The sequence below is a fragment of the Bombus vosnesenskii genome, unplaced genomic scaffold (assembly GCF_011952255.1).
Source record: "Bombus vosnesenskii isolate JDL3184/JDL3185 unplaced genomic scaffold, Bvos_JDL3184-5_v1.1 scf7180000013294, whole genome shotgun sequence".
Lineage (NCBI taxonomy): Eukaryota > Metazoa > Arthropoda > Insecta > Hymenoptera > Apidae > Bombus > Bombus vosnesenskii.
The window spans coordinates 2,531,108-2,543,807 of NW_022882945.1; the positions used below are offsets into that span (position 1 = coordinate 2,531,108).

Sequence of the window (12,700 nt, forward strand, 5' to 3'; positions counted from 1 at the left end):
TCTTGTCAATTATAGTGTGCGTGAACGTGGTCACGCAGTATACGTAATAAAATTCACAGACAGTAGAATGAGAACGCGCGGGGCAGACGGCTGTTGATACATCATGGAAACGCCGTGGACAAAGTGGCTATTACGTTTCCTCGTTATCTACATACGCTTTTTGAGCACGTCGAGCTAGGCCACTTGTGCCACTGGCGTAATACTGGGTCAAAAGCGTGCGGCACAGAGAAACTGGGGTCAGACTTTTCAAGCAGCTCGCTCGTTTTCCTTTTCTTGGACTGTAACGAATACCAGCTTCGTCCATTCGTTTCATGCCCACTCTCCACGTCCAAAGGAGAGAAAGAGCGCACGCTAAGCTTCTTCCAGTAAGAGATCCTTGCTTTTTAAATTAACGATGCTACTTCCATAAGTTTCCCTCCACCTTTTTACTGCCAACCTGCGCCGTAACACGCCATCGCGATTTACAAATCGCTGAAAATGCAACCGCTAAGCGCTGTTCGACTCGCCTTTTGTTCGATCCCAACGTTTACAGCGAACTTTCGTTACCAGAAACGTTCCTCTCCAGTTGACCACGAGCGTTCTTGAATTTTTAAGTTCCTCTTTGATTTTCTCTTCTTCATAGTAAAGTTTCGATCTTTGGAGATTTCTGGATTAACTGTTTCTCTTGTGAGGCGAGAACGGTTTGAGGAAGCTTAATTTGAAGTTTAATTTACGCTGTGACTTACCGGTGTATTCAGTTTACAAATTGTTGAGCGGAAATCGTAAGAAAAGAGATTGATAGCTAAATTAAATTCGTTGATAGCCAAAATTTTATTGCAAATATTTTTACATTGAAAGCTATTATCACGCGTATAATCTTCTTTACCACGAACACACTCGTGGAAATAAATCGAACGTTAATTGTATACTCGTGCAATGAAATTGAGAAACTGAGAAAAAAATGGAGTTTGAAAGAAACTTCAATGAAAGTATACGAAGAATATTTGTACTTTAACCTAGTATCAAGGATCAACAAAAGTTTTACGGAAAGTAAACCCAGAATGATCCAGCAACTGAAAATTATGGATGCCAAGGCCCGTCTGTTCGAGACTGGGGCTTGAATTCCACGTGAATTTCACCACTAGGGAGTCGGAGAGGTTAGAATCCTTCGATCCCAAGCTGACCCTCTGGGAATCCCACGAGTTCACGGTCAGAATAGACGAATTTCCAAGGTTAGCCCTATGTGAGTCCCATGGGATCGAGATCCCTCAATTTCCGAGTGGTCCTAAGTAGTTGTCATGAGTTTGATGACATGGGCGTCGAGACCTGGGTAACTCTTACAAGCATAATTCGCGTGTAGTCAAATAGATGCGGTGTAACTAGACTACTCGTATATTTGCACCCTCGTTTATTCAAAGGTATCAGGACTTTTACAGAAGAACAAGGAAAAGCTTGGCAAGCCATTTGGTAGCTTAGATTGTAAAGAACTCATGTGTGTAAAGTCGTAATAAAAATCTCCGATTAATTGAACCAGTTGGTTTAAAGAGTTTTATAAATAAACAAATTATAACAGCTCCGTTCGAAGACTTTTCGATGACGAAGCAAATACGGAAATTACTTTGATCAAATATAGAATATTTTAAAAAAATTATAAGGGGATGATTTTATTATATTTTATAAGAATCAGTTTCCCGATTTTCTCTGATTTGTATAGGTATAGACTAAATTTGAATACCAGTAACCTGTGTTACTCGTCGAAAGCCCTCAATGCGCACGTTTAAAGCTCGCATTTCGCTAAATTCATACTCTTCATTCGATGATCTCTATTTCGTAGATAACGATTCTCAGCGGCATTAATACGTCTCGAGAATAAAATTGTTCGCGTATCGTTCACTATACAGGGACAATCTACACAACCTGTCGGCAACAGCAGCAAAAATGGTGGTAGAGTAATGGAAAGCAGGAAAGAATTCCTCTGGTTGGAGAAATTCTCCGTGAAAACGGAAGAGAAAGGATGAGAAACATAATAATAAAGAGGACGAGGGGGGAGTGAGGGCAACAGCGTCTTTTTCATTATATCATTTCATGGTCCAGTGGTCGAGCGACGCGAGATTCTAGGGGGTAGCTGGTTTTCGACCTCGGGGATAAAGGCCAGCCTCGAAGCAGCAGCCAACTAGAAAGCTTGGGTACGAACGAATAAAACTAACACCCATTAATCAGCCCTTAGCCCGGACCCGTTACAGAAATAAGTGCGCCGCGCGAAATAAAGATCCCTTTTTCAGACGCCTTAAATCATCAGTTTATTTCCCGGGGAAAGGGATATCCCTGTTAACCAGGCAACCTTTACTACTGCTTCTTCCTCGAGTTCAAAAAAAAAAGTTCCTTATTTATTGTTGAATTATTATTAGACTAAGGATGTTCATACGAATTCATGTTTGTAAAAAAATAATTGAAAATTTCATTTAAGCATTTTGGATATTTCATATATTTTATGCATATTATTTTTATTCTATTTATTCTAGTTATCATGATGTTAAAATTACACATTATATTCGTTCGGCGTTAGCTTATACATGAAGATCCAATTATTATTGCACCGTTTAAATTTTAAACAAATATGGATTAACTAGATCACTGTGGTTGAATTTTCAATAAAATGAATTTTGTTACTAATGAAACTTGTCACGTAATTGTGTAACAGTGACATGTTTGCTAATAAAGTAAGACATTTTATAGAGGTAAATTTTATAAATTATAATTTTAAAATCGTAGGAGAGAGGTCTGTAACCTATAATTTCAAACTTCTCGATTCTCTAATTCTATTAATTGGTAAATTATTGTGCCAGACGATATTGTGAAACTTTTGCCAAGCTTCTTTCTTTTCTATACATTCCTCAATAACGAATAGTCTGTTTAATCACGGTGTTTGACACTATTTTCCCTAGTTTAAAAACTGACGAAAGCCCACAGGCGATCGGGAGGTTATTTGTCTTGGGTGCCAGGTCACGGAGAAGAAAAGGTTAGCACAAAAGATCGAACGTCCAGTGGACCGGGCACAATTGTGGCCAGAGGAAATAATGGAAACTTATAAGGGGTGATTTGAAAAGCGAGTCGATCGTGGTTTTTCGTAAAACCGTTTGTCTTCCTTTCTTCGTTTCTCTCGTCGGCCAAAGTGGATTTGCACAGACCGAGCACGACTTTCCTCCGCGACTCGCAATGAAAGCCACGCTCGGGATTGTTCGGTGGTTAACGTAATACTAACAAGATTGAAATTTAATTTAAAGCTTTTCACAGGACGCTCGCAATTTGCCTCTCAAGAGAAACTGGAAATTTCCACGAAGGAACTCGGTTTGCTGCAACATGGACTACACAAGGCGTCACAAAATAAATCGATTTTAAACATCAAAACGATGAAAACGACTTATATAGAAAAATGTCGTGAAGCCTAGAAACGTACTATTAAGTAAGGGTGCGTGTAAGTAATAAAACTTTAATTGTACGTAGTTTATATGACGATAGTTTATATAATAGTGGTTGATGAGAAACGTATTTAACATTTTATAAATTTTAATTCGCATAGGAAAATCAAACGAATGTTCTCATTAGCCATTGACATCACGGTAATGAAGTTTTATATTTTTATTGTAAAAAAATAATAACATCGAATATATGTGATTTATAGTAAATTTCCTCTCCTTCGATATGACAGAGCAAAATTGGATGGATTATGTCGGTGCGCCAAATTTGAAGTTCAAAGAAACGTCATTTTCATATACGCCAGTCTAATAGTATTTAAATCAACTGACGAACCTTTCTTTCAACTGACACCTTGTATATGGAGATGCAAAACGCGAATACGGTGTATCCGCGACAATGTTTAGTCGTTTTCATCGAAAATCGACGATTTTTCGCTCGATGGCGCATACACAACCACCGAGTAAATATTAAAAACATGCTTGCGCCGTTTTTCAACGTTCTACATCCCGTTATACCGACGTTATTTTACATATTTCCGCGCACGCATTTAATAACGTCCTACAGATCCTTGCGTGCCGGCAGTGCTCTCATTAAATTCACTGGGCTTCCATTCGCATGAAAATTTGTCATTTTCCAGTCTCACTTGTTAAAACGTTGCCCGATCGAATCGGTATTTCTAGTGCCTCGGTATTTTTTAAACCGGTTAATTGTTTCTCATAGTGATGCCTGTCGAAATGCGACATGGCCTGCTGGACATTGATCATTTTTAGTCGAAAAACAAAATAACGATACAATGTGCCATAAAATTGTGAATATTATCGATTCGCGTATATATCTGAATAAATGGAGAATAAAAATTTTGTCGTTATTTTAATCGAAAAAAAGAAAAAATAGAAAAATTTCGTTATTTATAAAATGGGCTAACGCAATGTATTCGACAATTTTTTAAGGAATTAAGATTCACAGCCCTTGATAAGATCAAAATTTCAAACATTCTTATTTTAATTTCGAATACCTCGCCGGTTCAATTCTTAGATCCAATTTGGATCTTTTCTTAGACTCAAATGAAATTCATTTATTTCACCCACGATCCATCATTGACAAATAGATCATTTTTATCTGTGTAAAATAAATATCGCTCCATCAGTTTACGACAAAAAGCTGGGAAAACCAGTTCAAACAAACTGAGCATCGAGTGAAAATAAAGCTGGGTCCAATCGCCTGTAAATACCAGTTTCCCTGATACGTTTAATTATTCGAGAATCGATTTCCGTAAAGTCGTGACGAAATTGTATGCCGCATTTATACGGATGTAATTAATTAGATCCATTATCGTGAAGATAACATTCAGGCAGATCGATCGAATTTCCACGATTGACAGGGTTTGACGGTCCTCGCGAAACGAGATGCATCGTATTTCAGGGTACAACAGTTACACAACTGCGAACTAATATCATGGTAGCGAGATCGCGACGGACCCTAAGGGCTCTTTCTGGCTCGTACCAAGATGACGACATTGACGACAACGACGAAAAGCCGGCTAATGAGAATCTACGACGGGTGTAAAGTCAGGGCCCAAAGTTACGCGCCACGTAACAAGTTCCGAGTAAACTGACCAAGTTAAGTAATTTGTGCGCCAAGCCAGCTGCGGCGAATAAGTCATAACTAAGGTAGATTGTGACTAATTGTGTCCCAGGTGGGAGTTCACGAGTCGTTTTCGAAAACGCCAGCCAAAACGCGAGCCGCCAGTCGATTAACCATTTGAATCTTCGATGAAATAACCAAATGTCATCGAGGAAAGATACACTCCTCGTCAAAGAGATAGCCCAGGTGGGATATCTTTAATTTCTCAATGACGCGTGTAAAGTTTTTCGTCTGTAACGTATAATATCAAAACATTATGAGCTCAGAATACGCGGTTCGTTGAAAATAATTAAAAATCTTATGAGATTTAGTGCGTAACAAAAAAAATTGTTTTATTTTGAGAACGAAATGATAGTGCAGTCTGTTAATATGTTTAGAAATTGTTCAGAAGTTTATGATCTATCAACGAGTAAAGATTATAGTACAATGTTATATAAATTTGTAAGTATGGGACGCGGAAAAAAATTAAACGAGTCTGAAAAAAAGCAAATTCTTGAACTAAAACAGCAACAGTTATAAGTAGGAAAAATATCGAAAGTAATAAGAAGTCGTAAAGTAATACACAGTTTCTTATAAAATGTTGAAGATTATGGTAAAAAGAAAAGTACTGGTCGGCCGTCATCGTATATTGTTTACAGATACAGATTTAAAGAGAGATCTTAATCACGAGTTATCGATTTTGACGATTATATTGTGCTAGGCCACACAAGTAACGCGATTTTCCTGAGAATTGACAGAGCTGGATAGAAATTTCATAAAAAAAGGTTTAATAGAAAACTGGCAAATAATCGATGACAATCACATATGGGTATTTAAGTTTATTGTTCTCTTTAGTATCCAAATAGAACTAGTATTTGTTCGAACGTTTCATCGTTAGAAAAATTATATAAAATTCATAATAAAAACAGTAGGAATGTTTCGAAGCATCCAATTGCGTTCGAAGCGTTGGAAAAGTTTCTTTTTAAATCTTCGAAATTCTGCACGCATTGTTTCGCTATAGAGTCAAAACTCTAACGTTTCAAATCGAAAGTTACATAGAGAGAGGGAGAGAGAGAGAGAGAGAGAGAGAGAGAGACCATCTTGGATCGACAGGTGACAGAGATCGACGATGCTAACCGGCGAGTTCGTCTCTAATTCGAAGTACGTAAGCCGAATCGAGTTTACCTGGATCCAGTTCTATTCGAGTTTAGTCGCGTCGAATTGATCGAATCGATGGAAAGCAGCGTAACTGTGGTCGCCAACGGCGATTCCGTTATCTTGCGAGCGTTTGCACTTCAAATGCGATTCCGTCTCGCATTCTTCATCGAGCACGGAATGCACTTGCTGCACCTTCCACGGTAAAACGATCGATCGGTGTAAGTGTAGAGAATGAAATGTGGGTTAGAAGTAGGAAAATAAACGCGATCAACGAGATTTCGTTGGTACATTCTTGTCTACAAGTACCGAAACACTTCTAGGTAGCGTTAACCTCAGACATGCTTAAGAATTTATTAAAGTCTTAATAATTACTTACACATATTCAACGTTACGATAAAAATTTCATCTTTGCGTATGATAACGTTAAATTTCTCTTCGTCTATATCCGTTACAGGCAGTTGCGTGATTTAATTTTCTATCGTAATTCCAAATTCCAACTGAGAATTTAATTCAACACTTGAGTTTTGCATTTAATTCGCACATACATTTTCCATTAAAGTTAGAGAATCGTTTATACAATACATACGAATCTTAGTTAATATCCAAGTTCCTCTTGCCACTATTACAAGTAGATTTTGCAATCTTTTGCTTGGTTTCCTTGCAATGAAAAATCACTGTCGGTAGTAATCATTTGAGCGGTGACTTGAACGAATTATCGCATTTTATATAAAACCAAGAAGTGTGCTAATATTTATGAACGGGAGTGTACGTATCGCGGGCCGATCTCGCGATTAGTCGATACATTTTTCATTACTCCTGACGTCTACCCTCTTCTGTGTTTCTTTTTTTCTTGCAAAGGGAGGGATTAAAGCGACGTGCCATCGGTAGGTACATGTTACGACTCGTTTTCGGATTGTTGGATCGATCAAACGTTCGTTTAGGAATGTCGGGGTCGCGGCGGGTGACGGGGCGCGCTACGATCAATTAAATCCTGGTTGATGCGCCCCGCGGAGCGTGGTTTCCGTTTGATAGAAGAGGAGGAAGAAAGCGTGTATCGAAGTAGAATATTCGGATACGTTTGTCGGTATTAGTAATTTTATAATTTAGTAATTTTATAAGTTGCAGATAAATTGTGAATGGGTGCACGGTATTATCAAATAATCAAAAAAGTTATACCGTTTCCTTTGCGACAGAGAAGAATGATATAGCAATACAAAAAAATATAATTTTCATTACCGAAATAATCACTTTTATTTTGATGAACCCCTCATTCCTTAGATCTTTATTTTCTTTTATAAAGAAAGTAACAGGATTTTTTTGGTTACCTCATACGTTCCCCTAATCTCCACTTTACATGCTTATTACCGTCCTAGTTTACAACAGAAAATGCAAAGTTCTGAAATCCAAAGAAAGAAGTAATATCTTGAATGCAATATAAAATGTTTATATGTTTCGACCTAAATAAGAAGTTATTTCCTTTTCAAATATCTTAGTCTGTAACTATAAATAAGTGGCATTTTTCTTTATGTCTACTTATTTAGACTTTCGATCAACACTTGTCTGTGAGCAACTAAATGACATAAAAGGCAAGAAAATCAATAAAAATGAACCAGTAATTCTTTCTCCATATAGATACTCTTCAATTGCTTCAATACGGTATTGGTCGACACAGAGGCCAAGAAGGCTTGGTATTGCAACTTAAACCAAACAGCCTCTTTGGTGATATCATAAAAATCGGCAAGGTAGCCATAAAAAAACTCGCTCGTATATACCTTCACACACATTTAACCGACTGTAATGCGTCCCTGAGGCATGACACGGACTTACGACTTTACGTGTGTCACCGCACCGCGATTTTCCTGCATTAAACTTTACTTGCGCCGAATGCGTTTAGCAAAAAGATTCGTTCCATGAGAAAGCAACGAAAAGTACCTTAATTTAATTGCGGACACATGAGCTACGATAGGTATGTAAAGAGCTGAGAAAATTAGAGAATTAAATTTTTTATTGCAGACAAAAATATGAGACGATGGTCTAGGTGGAAGTATGTTTGTTGTATTTTATTGTAAGTGTATCTCAACTCGAATGTCTATGCATACTAACTTCATTTATCAGGATAGTGACATATTTGACGAATCCCTAGAATGTTTAAGACGCTCCGCATATTTTAACGTATATTTTAATTATTTGTCCCATTTATTTTATTACGCCTATCTGGTTCTTCTTTTTCTCTTCTTATGTATATTTCCCGCTTCGTTAATTTTCGTTATATCTTTTTGTATCAGAATGTTTATCTGGTAAATAAATATATATATATGCAGTGGCTACAAAATACATTTGCACAGCGCTGTATTTATTATAGAATTTACATAGCAAACGCTATTACAGATACAAAGTGAGACGACAAATTCGAAGCATCGATTTTTATCTATCCGGATTTTGCAAATCCATTTTCCCAGTGAGTAACATGCGTCGAAGTTAAAAAGCCGCTTTAACTTTCGCGCTCGATGGGAGAAAGTTTGCGAGCGGTCAACCAGTCGAGATGTTCGAGAAATTATCCGTTGTCTCTGGGAAAATATTCCCTCTTCCCTCCGGGGTGAAGGTTTAATTTATGGGTTTTCCGTTGGCGTATGATCGCGTCACGCGGTTACAATTTTCTCGAGTTTCAGAGAACTGTGCTCGAAACCTTAGCAGAGAGAGGAATTGATAGTCGTTTTGAGAGTTTAATCGGATTTCAAACTCGTTATTTTAACTCTTCCTTTTTGTTGCAATTACGCCTTACGAGTAAACTTTTATCTCTTTGCCTTTTATTGAGTTATTCGGAAAGCACCTAGGGCTTTTTAACAATCGATTTATTCTCCTTATACCTTGGATATTATATGAATATTTGATAAGATTTAAAGAAAATTATTTATTATGTAAGGACTTTTGCAAAACACTCGAACAAAAGGAAATTGGATAATTAAGTAAGAAAGTAATAAAATAGTAGATAGTTAACTAAGATAGGGAAATAAAGTTATAATACGTGAGTAATATAAAAATGAATGTTTAATAAGAATCTGTGTATAATTGATTTTCGATAATTAGCACATAAATGATTGAAAGTTCGTTAAATCGGAAATTAAAATAATCATCATTCTACCTGTAGAGAACAATCTGTATCTCGTTATCCATAAAACCATCTATATCTCAAATACAATTTCTTCTATATCTGTTTCTTATAATAATTCTTCAAAATTAATACGTACATAATATGATCGGTAAAAGTGTCGGCAATTAGACCTGTACAACATTTTAGTATAACTAAATTTGATTCCATTTAGGATGACATGGACAAAGTTGTGGCCCCTATGCAACAATTCCACTTGTGGCGGCAGCAATTGCGGTCGCTCACGAAATTACCATTAATTATTGCTTATTGCTAGTTGCTGTTCATTTTAGTATTACAGCAAAGTTTCGATTTCTGGTTGGTAGGTATTAATTTTCAATTTGAAACCCGAAACCCATAGTTCTCGTTTAATCAAATTGTTTCTTGCCAATGCATTCGTCCCTCAAGAAACATTTATACGTAATATACGTTTCATACATAATCCGTCTTCTCAAATTTTTTACTGAAGCGTGCAATTATTAACCAGATAAAATTAAATATTAATCATTATAAAAATGAGAAGAAAAAGATATATATTTGCTAGGTTTCAAGAAATTTTTATTTCATATTTATCATTGTGTTTAACCATTGTATCTTGCCTAATCAAATTGTTCATCAGATTTTGTGAATTACTATCGACAATAGAAAACAAATGATGAGTAAAAATCACAACGATTATTCCTTTATACCTGCTTGATCTACATTATTCCATTTAACTTTATTTATTAAATATCTAATATAACACACATCCACCTGCTAGTCGACTTTCTTCTATTAGAAAAACCGAGCACTGTGTCATATATACAAGGGATCAGTATCGAAAATTTAAGACGCAGAAATAGAAAGCATCGTTCTTTCGTTCGTGCCTTCACTGAAAGAGCTTTGGTTCCAGGTTATCGTGAAAAATCGAGGCAGACTGCTGACTTCGGGGTCACCCGGTGCGCCCCATAAAGGCATTATTAATGCAAGCCAATCCCGGTGCGGCGCGGAACGAATTGCCTCTATAAAATGTAATTTCGGAAGAGTTCCGATACTAAATTTTGAATAGCACCACCGCCTGGATATTTCCATCTCAATGGAGACTCTCGCCCCTGAAAATTTCTAAAGCGTGACCCGACGAATCCTTTGTTCTCGCAAGCAAACTGCGAAAGATCGACTGATTTTCGGATAAACCTCCTTCGCCCGCGATTATTTCGCGTGTTTAACGATATCCATAGCATTACAGGGAGCATTCTTTCAATTTCAACAGACCTTGACTTTATTTGCATGTAAATTTCTCCCTTTCTTTGTGCTGGGCGTGGGCGATGGTCCCTTTTGTAGGCTGCAATGATTAATTTCTTATCGGATCAGAAAATCCAGGAATTTTGGATCGTTCAGCTATTATCTTTCACGTATATTTTCCATCCTTTTAAATGTCTTAAACCGTCTATATTTGTTGCTAACAGGTAGCTTGAAAAGATAATTTCTGATTTCTTATTTTTCCCACGTTAATATTATTTATATCGAAGTCTCACAAGAAAGGAAGACGTATATTATTTACTAAATCAACTATATATATATAAATGATAAACTGAAATTTAAATATCTCTATAGGAACATTTCCAAAGACCATTTTCAAATCAACGTAACGTAGCAGCAACAGCCCCAAATCCCAACAGCCAACAAAAACTTCTCGCACACGAGAACAACAAGTGACTATCAAAAGTTTTCAACTAGCAAGCAAGTGCCAATAAGAAACTATCTATTCTGCAAAAATCTTTCTAGGCATACACAACAATCAAGTCTAAACGAAACCAAGCCAATCGTCAGTTGTTTCGATCATCAAACTTCTCAGGAACCAGCAGAATTTCAAAAATACGATTCTAACAAAGGAAAATATTCTAACGAGGTTAGGGGACCATATGTGCAACACGTGTGATTCTTATTCGTATTCATCTCTCGTGTTTCTCTTGCGATTCTCGCAAATTACTTTTTACTAATTTTTACATGGTCGCCTCGCATGAATGCGAAATCGTGCTAATCGTTTTTACGACAACGGTTTAAACGAATTAACGCGTCTTATACGAAAGAAATGTTCTGTGACTTTTGAACGTGAGTGTAGCCGATCTTCGTAAATAGGAAAAGAAGGATCGATTCGTGTTATTCTCTTTTCCCCGATAATTCATATAGCCGAATCGACGAACCGACGACTTACGGTGTTGAGAATGGGCCGACATCGCTGTCAAGTCCCGATAACTAGCAGAAAGGACGAATCGATGAATTTCGTAACAGCGAATTTCCGCGGGCAAAGGGTGGCGCGGTGCTCTTGGGTGGCTGGGGGATGTACTCTGCGAGCAGAGTCGCTGCAAAAGGGGTGTGTAGGTGGTTCGTGAGTGAGGACGAAATCAATAGCGCCGTCGGGTTCATAGCGGCGCGCAGGAAGCGTCCTGTAGAAAAGGGACAAATGTAAATAAATTTAAATCAGACCGCTACTCGCCCGCCTTCGAGAAACCAACGTCACGGATTCTACATCCTACCATACTCGTAATGTGTTCGCGTTTCAAGTTATCATTCTGATGTATTAGTTGATGTATTGACTGTTCTAAGATACTATATAGACATAAATTCTTAATCAAAACTTAAGTTTATCGTATTATTAACCCAGATATGCCTGTCATCTTTTCAGAAGAACGATTGTACCTGATTCGTAATCTTTAATAATATTTACCGCTATATTCTTCTATTCGCAGAGATGGTGTAATAAATGAGTAATAAATGGTAATACGAAGACTTAATAGTATCCGACTAAAAATGTCAATTATTTTGAAAAATACCATATCTAGAATTTTAAAGTTAGACATCTCAGTTAAAAATCTACTTTCATTCTCAAGCTTCTATGAAAATCACCAACACACCAATTCTCTCAAACATTCCTACACATATATTACTTACATCGTACAATGAGAGGAAGGGGAAACCTCGTCGTGGAATGTCAAAAATCTAGGAGTCTATTCGCATTGTCTAACCCAACTCCATCGTCTGGCGTCGATCTCGTAGGACAATCGTCATCGTCGCCATTACAAGACCTCCTGTTCATTAATGCGCATCAGCGCCGATGAATCTGCTTTCTTTTGATCAGTCACTCCGTCTCGCTCACGGCTACCGCACCGGTCTACGCGTGCCATTACGCTGTCTCTGGTTTTCTTTGTTCGAGTTCTTGTCCGATTACGAGCGATTCGAAGCACCGAGTCGTCTCGGATAATCGAGAATCTACGAGTAACAGAGGGTGAGGTTAAGGAATCGAGAAAGGGGAAGAACGAGATAGAAAGAAGAGGA

At 37.4% G+C, this 12,700-nt stretch overlaps 1 protein-coding gene across 9 annotated transcripts in view; it reads right to left on the reverse strand.

Moving 5' to 3' along the window:
- LOC117233046 (teneurin-m) overlaps positions 1 to 12,700 on the reverse strand; it is a 650,776-nt gene that overhangs the window by 189,901 nt on the left and 448,175 nt on the right. The gene's annotated exons all lie outside the window — the stretch shown is intronic.